Below are 14,773 nucleotides of genomic sequence, written 5' to 3' on the forward strand. Positions count from 1 at the left end.
AACCCACCGTGGTATGATCTCTCATTTTCATTCTTAGTTGTTTTTTGTAGTAGTAGTTTTCTTACTCATTTGATTTTTATTGAGTTTTCACTATTTTTCTGATCATGTAGCTATTTTTGAACAGGAACCGGATATTTCAAAAAAAAAAAAGAGAGCACCCGACGCGCAAGCCTCGTTGACGCGTACGCGTCAGATGGGTGTGCGTGAAAAATAAAAATGAACAGAGAGTTGCGCAGGAGTGGCGCCAGAATGAAGCCTTTCGCACGAACAAGATCACGCGTACGCGTCACAGATGCGTACGCGTGACCTGGAAAAATGGCGTCAATATATGTTTGGGCAGAGAGTTGTGCTGGCTTGGGGCTGGAAGTGTGCTAGCAGCACAAAACTTGTTCACGGGTATGCGTCTATGACGCGAGCGCGTCATTTGCACAAATAGCCATCCACGCGTGCGCGTGCATGCCAGGCACGCGTCAATTAAAAATCTGGATTCCCTAGCCACGTGAATAGAGAGTTGTGCATGCGCGTGGCTGACTTCGCGTGAATCACACAAAACCCAGAACACGCAGATGCATGCCTGACGCTGACGCGTCATTAAGAAATTTCGCGCCCCACGCGTACGCGTGCTGCACGCGTATGCATCGCTTGCGCCACACAACTCCACTAGTTCACCGCCCAAGTTTTAATTTTCTTTCCCCCTCTCCCTCTCCCAATCCTAATTCGCTCTTGTTCTTTTATCCTTTTATTTTTCTTTCATCATTATATTTTTCTCTTTCTATTTTCAGTTCTTCTTTGCTTGAGTACAAGCAAATCTTTAAGTTTAGTGTTGACGCTTCGCTTAAGGGTTTTCTGTTTATTCCTATGGCACGAAAAGGGAGGCGAATCATCTTCACGGAGGAGTACAACCTGAAGAATAAAGCGACCTCTAGGATAACTAAGGTGGTTGAGATCCTTTCATTTTTTATTCCTCCCCTCTTTTTCTATGTTACGTTTTGATTTTCTGCTATTTTGCTTTGTTTGTTGCATGATCCTTTATTAGTAAGAATCCTAGGTCTAGTTTAGTTTTCCCTTAAATGCTTTAATTCTGAAAAGATGTCTCATGTGTTACTCACTGAGCTTGAATTCAAATAAAAAAAATACATAAGTGATGCATTGCATGAGAAATTGAGTTAATTTTAAGAGTAGTCTTATTTACTTAAATGTGGTGGTATTAATTGTAATTCTGAATGCATGACATGAATAGTGCATATTTAAATTTGAATCAAAGAATGTTGATGTACAAGGGACAGGAATTTAGAGAATTATTATGATTTCTCTGAAATTAATGAAAGTCTAATCCTTGAAGCAAAAGAAATAGCAAAAGAAAAATAAAAGCAAGGTCCAAGGCTCTGAGCATCAATGACTAGGGAGGTCAGACATGATTAAAAGATCAAAGAGTTGTTTCCCTAGTCACATGCTTGTGGTGTTCTTGTGTTAAGTAATCCTTGAGACAAAACATTTAGAGTCGAGATCAATTGCAGAGTACGCCAAAGGCTTGAGCACTACTGTCTGGGGATAATAATAACGAATATATATATATATATATATATATATATATAATTAGAACGTAAAAAGAGTTCCCCAGTTAAGTGCTTGTGGTGTTTCTGTGTCAAGTATAGCTTGAGACAAAACATTTAAAGTCACAGCTAGGCTCAAGGTGCAAAGCACCAAAGAAGAATTGCTGTGTTCAAGGATTAAAATTGAGTTACAAAAGATCAGAGAATTCATAATATTATCCGAATTCTAATTCCAAATGACAATGACATCCTTCTGATTCAAAGGAGAGTGAGATGTCAAACCCATTCAGGATTACAGTTATAAACCCCACTATAAAAAGAGACATGAGCTTAATCGAACTCTCATTCTCATGCAAATTCACATCCTAAGCCTATAATAGTTTTGGTTGTTTGAGGACAAGCAACAATTCAAGTTTGGTGTTGTGATGCGTGAGCATCTTTTCTATCTTTTCCTAGTGAATTTGCATCTAATTTGATGAGTTTAATAAAGAATTAATTATCTTTTAGCCAATATGGATTCCACTTTGAGTCTTTTGCAATTTTGTTTATTTTAGGTAACATTTGGCTGGATTTGGTGGAGTTTCTGCAGCACAGGAATCAAAGGAGATGGTAGCGAGGAGTGATGCGTACGCGTAACTGATGCGTACGCGTGATTTGGAGCTTTCCACAGCGATGCGTGCGCGTGACTGACGCGTACGCGTGATTTGAAGAATTTCACAGTGACGCGTGCGCGTGACCAATGCGTCCACGTGACTCGTGAAGAAGACCAGCGACGCATACGCGTGACTGACGCGTACGCGTGACATGCGCCACGTGCAGAAAGCGCAGAAAAATGCTGGGGGCGATTTCAGGGCTGTTTTGACCTAGTTTTCAACCCAGAAAACACATATTAGAAGCTGCAGAGTGAAGGAATCAAGTGATCCCCATCCATCAATTGAAGACTTGATTATTGTTATAATTAATTTTAATTTAAATTCAAATTTGAATTTGAAAATAGGAAAAGATATTATTTTAATTTTAGATAATTAGATTTTAAAATTTATTAGGATTAGTTATAAATACGAATTTAGATGCCATCAGATGGGAACTCTGTACATTTTATCAGAATCCTTATTTTCTTCTCTAAACCATGAGCAACTAAACCTCCATTGTTAAGGTTAGGAGCTCTATCTATTTGTATGGATTGATTTATTTGCTCTTTCTAATTTAATTCATGTTTTGATTTATATTTCAATAATTGTTTTCGTTCTTTATTTTATGAATTTGGGTGGAACGAAAGTATGACCCATGTTCTAATTGAGTTTTTGTTTAACTTGGAAAAGCTCTTTACTTGAACAACAGCTTGAAAACATATTATCCGGAATTTCTAATTGTTTATATTTAACGGGATACGTGACATATAATCCCCTTATTTTTGGATAATTAGAATTCTTGTGGCATATAAACTGGAATTTTATCATCACCCTCTAATTAGAATTAATTGACCAAGGAATTGGTAGTTAATGAATTTTAGAGGAGACTAGGAAGGTCTAAGGAATTAGGGTCTAGTCACATATAGTTTGCCATGAATTCATGATTAAAATAGTTAGTAAGAAAAATCAATCTGGAAAATAGATAACTCTGAAACCTTAACTGTTTTCTCCATATTTATTCCCAACTCATTGCTGCTTGCTTTCTGAAATTCTTAATTTTACTATTTAATGCTCTTTGAATTAGTTGAGGTACTGAAAGCTTAGGTACTTGGTGACATTCTGGATCCTGTTTCCGAGTATGAAATAATTGAAGTTGATGATTCACCACCCCAGAAGGCTATGGTTTACACGCCTAAAGCAGAGGAGGAAGCCCCCAAGCTTGAGCTCAAACCTTTACCTCCTTCTCTGAAATATGTGTTCTTGGGTGAAAATGATTCATATCAGGTGATTATTAGCACTTCCCTGAAGCCTGAAGATGAAGAGGCACTTGTTTCAGTGCTCAAGAGCCATAACACAGCTTTTGGGTGGACCATTAGTGACTTGAAGGGGATTAGTCCAACCAAGTGTATGCACAAGATCCTTCTTGAAGATGATGCTAAACCAGTTGTGCAACCACAAAGGAGACTCAATCCAACCATGATAGAGGTGGTCCAAAAAGAGGTAATGAAATTATGGGAAGCAGATATTATCTACCCTATTTCTGACAGTCCTTGGGTAAGTCCTGTTGGTGCACGAAATTGTGATCTCAATGGCGCCAATAGCTTGGTACGCACAATTGTAATATCACACTTTTCCACAACTCCACACAACTAACCAGCAATTGCACTGGGTCGTCCAAGTAATAAACCTTACGTGAGTAAGGGTCAATCCCACGGAGATTGTCGGCTTGAAGCTAGCTATAGTCACCTTGTAAATCTCAAGTCAGGCGGATTCAAATGGTTATGGAGTTTTAATAATTTAAAAGATAAATAAAACATAAAATAAAGATAGGGATACTTATGTAATTCATTGGTGGGAATTTCAGATAAAAGTATGGAGATGCTTTATCCCTCTTGAATCTCTACTTTCCTACTGCCTTCATCCAATTCTTCATACTCCTTTCTATGGCAAGCTGTATGTAGGGCATTACCGTTGTCAATGGCTACTTTCCATCCTTTCAGTGAAAAAAGTCCTCTACGATTTTCCGCATGGCTAATAAGCTGTTGGTTCTCGATCATGTAGGAATAGGATTTGCTATCCTTTTGCGTTTGTCACCACGCCCTACAGCCGCGAGTTTGAAGCTCGTCACAGTCAACCCATCCCAGATCCTACTCGGAATACCACATACAAGGTTTAGACTTTCCGGATCTCAAGAATGCTGCCAGTGGATTCTAGCTTATACCACGAAGACTCTGATCTCACGGAATGGAAGGCTCGGTTGTCAGGCAAGGCAACCATGCGCATGGACCTGGAATCCAAGAAATACACACTCTAGCTTTCGCAGGTAGAACGAAAGTTTTGTCAGGCACGCGTTCATAAGTGAGAATGGTGATGAGTGTCACGGATCATCACATTCATCAAGTTGAAGTGCGAATGAATATCTTAGAATAAGAATAAGATGAATTGAATAGAAACCAGTAGTAATTGTATTAATACTCGAGGAACAGCAGAGCTCCACACCTTAATCTATGGTATGTAGAAACTCCACCATTGAAAATACATAAGTGATGAAGGTCCAGACATGGCTGTGAGGCCAGCCCTTAATGTCTAAGATCGCATAAACTTATCAAAGATAGCCACCAAGATCCTCAGGTCTTTAATACAATAGTAAAAAGTCCTATTTATAATGAAACTAGCCACTAGGGTTTACAAAATTGAATAAATGGTGCAGAAATCCACTTCTGGGGCCCACTTGGTGTGTGCTTGGGCTGAGCATTGAGCTTTACACGTGTAGAGGCTTCTCTTGGAGTTAAACGCCAGCTTTTATGCCAGCTTGGGCGTTTAACTCTGGTTTGTAACGTGTTTCTAGCGTTTTAACTTCAGAGTGGGGCAGAGAAAGGTCGTTTGAACGCTAGTTTGTGTCGTCAAAACTCAAGCAAAGTATGAACTATTATATATTACTGGAAAGCTCTGGATGTCTACTTTCCAACGCAATTGAGAGCGCGCCATTTGGAGTTCTGTAACTCCTGAAAATCCACTTCGAGTGCAGGGAGGTCAGAATCCAGCAGCATCTGCAGTCCTTTTTCAGCCTCTGAATCAGATTTGTGCTCAGGTCCCTCAATTTCAGCCAGAAAATACCTGAAATCACATAAAAACACACAAACTCATAGTAAAGTCCAGAAATACAAATTTTGCATAAAAACTAATAAAAAATCCCAAAAAGTAGCTAGATCCTACTAAAAACTACCTAAAAATAATGCCAAAAAGCGTATAAATTATCCGCTCATCACAACACCAAACTTAAATTGTTGCTTGTCCCCAAGCAACTGAAAATCAAATAGGATAAAAAGAAGAGAATATACTATAAATCCCAAACTATCAATGAAGCTTAGTTCTAATTAGATGAGCGGGACTTGTAGCTTTTTGCTTCTGAACAGTTTTGGCATCTCACTTTTTCCTTTGAAGTTTAGAATGATTGGCATCTATAAGAACTCAAAATTCAGATAGCGTTATTGATTCTCCTATTTCAGTATGTTGATTCTTGAACACAGCTACTTTATGAGTCTTGGCCGTGGCCCTAAGCACTTTGTTTTCCAGTATTACCACCGGATACATAAATGCCATAGACACATAACTGGGTGAACCTTTTCAGATTGTGACTTAACTTTGCTAAAGTCCCCAATTATAGGTGTCCAGAGTTCTTAAGCACACTTTTTTTGCTTTGGATCACAACTTTAACCACTCAGTCTCAAGCTTTTCACTTGGACCTTCATGACACAAGCACATGGTTAGGGATAGCTTGATTTAGCCGCTTAGGCCTGAATTTTATTCCTTTAGGCCCTCCTATCCATTAATGCTCAAAGCCTTGGACCCTTTTTACCCTTGCCTTTTGGTTTAAAGGTCTGTTGGCTTTTTCTGCTTACTTTTTCTTTTTCTTTTCTCCCTTTTTTTCATCATTTTTTTTTCGCTACTCTCTTTTTTTTTCACTGCTTTTTCTTGCTTCAAGAATCAATTTTTATGATTTTTCAGATTATCAATAACATTTCTCCTTTTTCCTTATTCTTTCAAAAGCCAACAATTTTAACATTCATAAACAACAAGATAAAAAATATGCACTGTTCAAGCATTCATTCAAAAAACAAAAAGTATTGTCACCACATCAATATAATTAAACTAATTTCCAGGACAAATTTTGAAACTCATGTACTTCTTGTTCTTTTGTTTTTAAAACATTTTTCATTTAAGAGAGGTGAAGGATTCATGGAATTATTCAAAGCTTTAAGACATAGACACTAGACACTAATGATCATGTAGTGAAGACACAAACATAGATAGAACATACAGCATAAAGCCGAAAACAGAAAAATAAATAGACAAGGAGATTAAGGAATGAGTCCATCTTAGTGAGGGTGGTGTCTTCCTCTTCTTGAAGAACCAATGGAACGCCTAAGCTCCTCTATGTCTCTTCCTTGTCTTTGTTGCTCCTCCTTCAAAGCTCTTTGATCTTCTCTAATCTCATGGAGAATGATGGAGTGCTCTTGGTGCTCCACCCTTAGTTGGTCCATGTTGTAACTCAAGCCTTCCAAGGAGGTGTTGAGTTGTTCCCAATAGTTGTGTGGAGAAAATTGCATCCCTTGAGGCATCTTAGGGATTTCTTGATGAGGGAATTTCTCATGCTCTTGTTGAGTGCCATGAATGGGCTCTCTAGTTTTCTCCATCCTCTTCTTAGTGATGGGCTTGTCCTCATCAATGAGGATGTCTCCCTCTATGACAATCCCAGCTGAATAGCAAAGGTGACATATGAGATGAGGAAAGGCTAATCTTGCCAAAGGTGAGGGCTTGTCAGCCACCTTGTAGAGTTCTATAGGTATAATTTTATGAACTTCTACTTCCTCTCCAATCATGATACTATGGATCATGATGGCCCGATCTATAGTTATCTCAAATTGGTTGCTTGTGGGAATGATAGAGCATTGGATGAACTCCAACCATCCTCTAGCCACAAGCTTAAGATCCGGTCTTCTCAACTGAACCCGGTTGCCTCTTGAATCTCTTTTCTATTGAGCTCCTTCTACACATATGTCAATGAGGACTTGGTCCAACCTTTGATCGAAGTTGACCCTTCTGGTGTAGGGGTCTGCGTTTTCTTCCATCATTGGCAAGTTGAACGCTAGCCTCACATTTTCCGGACTGAAATCTAAGTATTTCTCCCGAACCATTGTAAGCTAATTCTTTGGGTTTGGGTTCATACCTTGATCATGGTTCCTTATGACCCATGCGTTTGCATAGAACTCTTGAACCATTAAGATTCCGACTTGTTGAATGGGGTTGGCAAGAACTTCTGATGAGCGGATATTTTATACGCTTTTTGGGGGTAATTTTATATAGTTTTTAGTATGTTTTAGTTAGTTTTTAGTATATTTTTATTAGTTTTTAGGCAAAATTCATATTTCTAGACTTTACTATGAGTTTGTGTGTTTTTCTGTGATTTTAGGTATTTTCTGGCTGAAATTAAGGGAGCTGAGAAAAAATCTGAATCAGGCTGAAAAAGGACTGCTGATGCTATTGGATTCTGACCTCCCTGCACTCATAATGGATTTTTTGGAGCAACAGAAGTCCAATTGGTGCACTCTCAATTGGGTTGGAAAGTAGACATCCAGGTCTTTCCAGCAGTATATAATAATCCATACTTTGATTGAAGATAAATGACATAAACTGGCGTTTAACTCCAGTTTCATGTTGCATTCTGGCGTTGAACGCCAGAAACAGGTTGCATGTTGGAGTTAAACGCCAGAAACAGGTTACAACCTGTTATTTAACTCCAGAAACAGCCCAGGCACGGGAGAAGCTTAAGTCTCAGCCCTAGCACACACCAAGTGGGCCCCAAAAGTGGATTTCTGCACTATCCATCTTAGTTTACTCATCTTCTGTAAACCTAGGTTACTAGTTTAGTATTTAAACAACTTTTAGAGACTTATTTTGTATCTCATGACATTCTAGATCTGAACTTTGTACTTTGTGACGGCATGAGTCTCTAAACTCCATTGTTGGGGGTGAGGAGTTCTGCAGCGTCTCGATGAATTAATACAATTATTTCTGTTTTCTATTCAAACACGCTTGTTTCTATCTAAGATGTTCATTCGCACTTCAATATGAAGAAGGTGATGATCCATGACACTCATCACCATTCTCAACCTATGAACACGTGCTTGACAACCACCTCCGTTCTACATTAGACTGAATGAGTATCTCTTAGATTCCTTAATCAGAGTCTTTGTGGTATAAGCTAGAATCCATTGGCAGCATTCTTGAGAATCCGAAAAGTCTAAACCTTGTTTGTGGTATTCCGAGTAGGATTCAGGGATTGAATGACTGTGACGAGCTTCAAACTCGCGAGTGTTGGGCGTAGTGACAGACGCAAAAGGATCAATGGATCCTATTCCGATATGATCGAGAACTGACAGATGATTAGCCATGCGGTGACAGTGCATTTGGACCATTTTCACTGAGAGGACGGATGGTAGCCATTGACAACGGTAATCCACCAACAAACAGCTTGCCATAGAAGGAACCTTGCGTGCGTGAAGAAGATGACAGTAGGAAAGCAGAGATTCAGAAGACAAAGTATCTCCAAAACTCCAACACATTCTCCATTACTGCGTAACAATCACTAATTTCATGCTCTTTTACTGTTTACAATTGAAACTAAAGAACCCTATTGGTATCCTGATTAAGAATAATAAGATAACCATAGCTTGCTTCAAGCCAACAATCTTCGTGGGATCGACCCTTACTCACGTAAGGTATTACTTGGACGACCTAGTGTACTTGATGGTTAGTGGTACTAATTGTGAAAAGTGTGATTTGCAATTTCGTGCACCAACTTCCCAACCTCTTCTTCGGATCTCTTGTCGGATATCCGGATAATCGCCCTTTTTGAGCCTAAAAGGGACCTCAGGGATCACCTTCTTCTTGGCCACAACTTCTTAGAAGTGGTCTTGATGGACCTTTGAGATGAATCTCTCCATCTCCCATGACTCAGAGGTGGAGGCAGTTGCCTTCCCTTTCCTCTTTCTAGAGGTTTCTCTGGCCTTAGGTGCCATAAATGGTTATGGAAAAATAAAAAGCAATGCTTTTACCACACCAAACTTAAAATATTTGCTCGTCCTCGAGCAAATGATGAAAGAAAGATGTAGAAGAAGAAGAAAATGGAGGAGATGGAAGGTGTATGTGTTTCGCCCAAGGGGAGCGGAAGGTGTGTATGATGTGTGAAAATGAAGGAGTGGAGAGGGGTATTTATAGGAAAAAGGAAGGAGAGTGGCCGAAAGGTTTGGGTGGGTTTAGGAGGGAAATGGTTTTGAATTTTGAAGGTGGGTGGGGGGTTTTTGGGGAAGAGGTAAGGAAGTGATTGGTGAAGGGTATTTGGGGAAGAGATATGGAGGTGATTGGTGAAGGGTATTTGGGGAAGAGTGTTGTAGAAAGGTGTGAAAAGGAGAGAGAGTGAGTTGAGATTCATGGGGATCCTGTGGGTTCCACAGATTCTGAGGGGTCAAGGAATTCTCATCCCTACTCCAATTGGGCGTTCAAAACGCCTTAGAGTGCAATTCTAGCGTTTAAACGCCAGTCTGCTGCCCTGTTCTGGCATTTAAATGCCAATTTTTCTTCCTGTTCTGGCGTCTAAACGCCAGTTTGTTGCCCTGTTCTGGCGTTTAAATGCCAGTCTGGTGCCCTATTCTAGCATTTAAACGCCCAAAAAGGTGCTAGATTGGGCGTTTAAACGCCCATTTTGCTACCCTTACTGGCGTTTAAACGCCAGTAAGTCCTTCCTCCAGGGTGTGCTATTTTCAATGCTGCTTTTTTTCTTTATTTTTGTAATTGTCTTTGTGACTTCACATGATCATCAACCTAAAAGAAAACAAAAAAATATAAATTAAAATAAAATTGGGTTGCCTCCCAATAAGCTCTTCTTTAATGACAATAGCTTGACAGTGAGCTCTCATGGAGTCTCACAGATGATCAGAGTATGGTTGAGATCTCTCAACACCAAACTTAGAGTTTGGTTGTGACCTCCCAACACCAAACTTAGAGTTTGAATGTGGGGGTTCTGTTTGACTCTGTATTGGGAGAAGCTCTTCATGCTTACTCTCCATGGTTACAGATGGAGAACCTCGAGTCTTTACTACAAGGCATTCTTCATTAACATGAAGGATCAACTCCCCTCTGTCAACATCAATCACAGCTCTTGCTATGGCTAGGAAGGATCTTCCAAGGATGATGGATTCATCCTCATCCCTCCTAGTGTCTAGTATTATGAAATCAGCAGGGAAGTAAAGGCCTTCAACCTTTACTAGCACGTCCTCTACTAGTCCATAAGCCTTTTTCATAGATTTATCTGCCATCTCTAATGAGAATTTGGCAGCCTGTACCTCATAGATTCCCAGTTTCTCCATTACAGAGAGTGGTATCATGTTTATCCCTGACCCCAGGTCACACAGAGTTTTTTCAAAGGTCATGGTGCCTATGGTACAGTGTATTAAGAATTTACCGGGTTCTTGTTTCTTTTGAGGTAAATTTTGCTGAACCAATGTATTCAGTTCATTGGTGAGCAAGAGAGGCTCTTCCTCCCAAGTCTCATTACAAAATAGCTTGGCATTCAGCTTCATGATTGCTCCTAAATATTGGGCAACTTGCCATTCAACAATGTCTTCATCCTCTTCAGAAGATGAATAGTTATCAGAGCTCATGAATGGTAAAAGGAGATCCAATGGGATCTCTATGGTCTCTGTATGAGCCTCAGATTCCTTTGGTTCCTCATTAGGGTATTCCTTACTAGCCACTGGACGTTCCCAGAGGTTTTCTTCATTGAGATTCACGTCCTCCTCCTCTTCTAAGGTTTCGGCCATGTTGATTATATCAATGGCCTTGCACTCTCCTTCGGGATTCTCTTCTGTATTGCTTGGGAGAGTGCTAGGAGGAGTTTCAGTAACCCTTTTACTCAGCTAGCCCACTTGTGCCTCTAAATTTTTAATTGAGGATCGTGTTTCAATCATGAAACTAAAACTGGCCTCAAATAGATCAGAGACTATGTTTGCTAAACTAGAAGGATTCTGCTCAGAATGCTCTATCTGTTGCTGAGATGATGATGGAAAAGGTTTGCTATTGCTAAACCTGTTTCTTCCACCATTGTTATTATTGAAGCCTTGCTTCTGTTGATCCTTCCATGAAAAATTTGGATGATTTTTCCATGAAGAATTGTAGGTATTGCCAAAGGCTTCACCCATGTAATTCACCTCTGCCATTGCAGGGTTCTCAAGATCATAAGCTTCTTCTTCAGAAGATGCTTCTTTAGCACTGTTGGATGCATTTTGCAATCCATTGAAACTCTGAGAGATCATATTGACTTGTTGGATCAATATTTTTTTCTGAGCCAGTATGGCATTCAGAGCATCAATTTCAAGAACTCCTCTCTTTTGAGGCATCCCATTACTCACAGGACTCCTCTCAGAGGTATACATAAACTGATTATTTGCAACCATTTCAATAAGTTCCTGAGCTTCTGCAGGCATTTTCTTTAGGTGAATGGATCCACTTGCAGAGTGATCTAGTGACATCTTGGAAAGTTCAGACAGACCGTCATAGAATATATCTAATGTGGTCCATTCTGGAAGCATGTTAGAAGGATACTTTTTGGTCAGTTGCTTGTATCTTTCCCAAGCTTCATAGAGGGACTCACCATCTTTTTGTATGAAGGTCTGAACATCCACTCTAAGCTTGCTCAGCTTTTGAGGAGGAAAGAACTTGGCTATGAAAGGCGTGACCAGCTTATCCCAAGAGTCCAGGCTATCTCTAGGTTGTGAGTCCAACCATGTTCTAGCTCTGTCCCTTACAGCAAAAGGGAAAAGCATAAGCTTGTAGACCTCAGGATCAACTCCATTGGTCTTAACAGTATCACAGATATGCAAGAACTTAGTTAAAAACTGATAAGGGTCTTCTGATAGAAGTCTATAAAACTTGCAGTTCTGTTGCAGTAGAGAAACTAATTGAGGCTTTAGCTCAAAATTGTTTGCTCCTATGGTAGGGATTGAGATGCTTCTTCCATAGAAGTTGGAAGTTGGTGTAATAAAATCACCAAGCATCTTCCTTGCATTGTTGTTTGGTTCGGCCATAATTGTTTCTTTTGCTGCTTCCTTTTCAAAAATTTCAGTGAGATCCTCTTCAGAGTTTTGTGCTTTAGCTGCTCTTAGCTTCCTCTTCAGAGTCCTTTCAGGTTCAGGATCAGCTTCAACAAGTATGCCTTTATCTTTGTTCCTGCTCATATGAAAGAGAAGAAAACAAAGAAAATATGGAATCCTCTATGTCACAGTATAGAGATTCCTTGAGGTGTCAGAGGAAAACAAGAATGGAAGGATGAGGTAGGTAAGGAAGAATTCGAACACACAAGAGAGATGTAGTTCGAATTGACAATGGAGGAAGAATGTTAATGTTTAAATAGAAAAAGATAAGAGGGGGGAGAATTTTCGAAAATAAAAAGAATAAAATTTAAAATAAATTTTTGAAAAATTGGTTGTGGTTTTGAAAAAGATAAGAAATAAAGTAGAAAAAGATAAGAAGTTATAAAAAGATTTTGAAATTAGAATTTAAAAAATGTGATTTGAAAAAGATATGATTTAAAAAGATATGGTTGAAAAGATAAAATTAACAAGATTTGACTTTTAAAAAGTTAATGACTTGATTTAACAAGAACTAAAAGATATGATTCTAAATTTCAAATATTGAATCTCTCTTAACAAGAAAGTAACAAACTCAAAATTTTTGAATCAAGATTTTTGAAAATATGAGGAAAAGATTTGATTTTTGAAAAAGATATGTTTGAAAGGATATGACTTTGAAAAAGATATGATTGAAAATATTTGATTTGAAAAAGATTTGATTTTAAAAAAAAAATATGAAGATTTGAAAAAGATTTGATTTGAAAACAAAATTTCTCTCCTTGTGTCATCCTGGCGTTAAATGCCCAGGAGCTGCATGTTTTGGGCGTTTAACACCCAATGCCAGTTTTCCTTCTTCACTGGGTGTTTTAAACGCCCAACTTTTTCTCTATAATTTCTCTGCTTTATGTTCTTGGATCTTCATTTTGCTAAATCCTTTATTCAAGAAGACATGTTTTTAATTTTGAAAAAATAACAAAATGAGTCGAAACATATAATTCTTGGATCAAAACACAAGATATATGCAAGAACATTATGAACGTCAAGATGAACACCAAGAACAATCTTGAAGATCAAGATGAACATCAAGAACTCAGTTTTCTTAATGAAAGAAAACATGGAGGACACCAAACATAGAACTTTCTCATGTTTGGGCCATATGAATGCAAGAATGCATATGTAGAATATCATGCAGTGCAAATCAATAAATCATGAAGATCAAACAAGGCAATTCATCAAGAACGACTTGAAGATCATCAAGAACACAATGCATGTGTTTCAAAAATTACAAGACAATTAAAATCATGCAATTGACACCAAACTTAAAATTTGGCCCTAGACTAAAACAAGAACCATGAAATATTTTTGAGTTTTTATGATTTTATGAATTTTTTTGGGTTATTTTTTCGAAAATATCTTTTTGGAAAAACGAAAACAAATAAAACTTTTGAAAGATTTTTGAAAACTTTTTGAAAAGAAAATAAAAATTACCTAATCTGAGCAACAAGATGAACCGTCAGTTGTCCAAACTCGAATAATCCCCGGCAACGGCGCCAAAAACATGGTGCAGAAAATTGTGATCTCAATGGCGGCAACAGCTTGGTATGCACAATTTTAATATCACTCTTTTCCACAACTTCGCACAACTAACCAGCAAGTGCACTGAGTCGTCCAAGTAATAAACCTTACGTGAGTAAGGGTCGATCCCACGGAGATTGTCGGCTTAAAGCAAGCTATGGTCACCTTGTAAATCTCAGTCAGGCGAATTCAAATGGTTATGGAGTTTTAATAATTTAAAAGATAAATAAAACATAAAATAAAGACAGAGATACTTATGTAATTCATTGGTGGGAATTTCAGATAAGTGTATGGAGATGCTTTATCCCTCTTGAATCTCTGCTTTCCTACTACCTTCATCCAATCCTTCATACTCCTTTCTATGGCAATCTGTATGTAGGGCGTCACCGTTGTCAATGGCTACTTCCCATCCTCTCTGTGAAAAAGGTCCTCTACGGTTTCCCGCATAGCTAATCAGCTGTTGGTTCTTGATCATGTAGGAATAGGATTTACTATCCTTTTGCGTCTGTCACCATGCCCTACAGTCACGAGTTTGAAGCTCGTCACAGTCATCCCATCCTAAATCCTACTCGGAATACCACAGACAAGGTTTAGACTTTCTGGATCTCAAGAATGCTGCCAATGGATTCTAGCTTATACCACGAAGACTCTGATCTCACGGAATGGAAGGCTCGGTTGTCAAGCAAGGCAACCATGCGCATGGACCAGGAATCCAAGAGATACACACTCTAGCTTTCGCAGGTAGAACGAAAGTGTTTGTCAGGCACGCGTTCATAAGTGAGAATGGTGATGAGTGTCACGGATCATCACATTCATCAAGTTG

This window comes from Arachis hypogaea, chromosome 9 (assembly GCF_003086295.3).
Source record: "Arachis hypogaea cultivar Tifrunner chromosome 9, arahy.Tifrunner.gnm2.J5K5, whole genome shotgun sequence".
NCBI lineage: Eukaryota > Viridiplantae > Streptophyta > Magnoliopsida > Fabales > Fabaceae > Arachis > Arachis hypogaea.